Source organism: Apaloderma vittatum, unplaced genomic scaffold (genome assembly GCF_000703405.1).
Source record: "Apaloderma vittatum isolate BGI_N311 unplaced genomic scaffold, ASM70340v1 scaffold31006, whole genome shotgun sequence".
Lineage (NCBI taxonomy): Eukaryota > Metazoa > Chordata > Aves > Trogoniformes > Trogonidae > Apaloderma > Apaloderma vittatum.
In genome coordinates this window covers 16,401-16,735 of record NW_009720637.1, presented here as the reverse complement: position 1 = coordinate 16,735, position 335 = coordinate 16,401, and positions in this window count along the sequence as shown.

The following is a 335-nucleotide window of genomic DNA, read 5'->3' as shown; positions in this document are numbered from 1 at the left end:
GGCTGCGTGGGATGGGGAATGAGGCCGTCCTACCTGTTGGTAGCTTGTGTGAGACCACTGAATGTGCCCTGATGGCATATGAAGAGCGTTCTTCCTAGCCCACAGGTCAGTCCTAGCGGACAGCAGCCTCGCTGCTGGGGTGTTTGGGTGCAGCAGTGCTCAGGACTGTCAAGACAGAGTGGAATCTGGGTGCTGGCCCAGCTGGGGTGTTGGTGGGGGGGAAAGAGGTAGCAGAGACATGCAGGCTGAGTAGCATCCTCTCACCCTCTCACATGTCTCAGTGGAGGTGAGAGGGGGAGGCATCCAGACATGTCTTGAGAAGCGGGGGGGGGTTC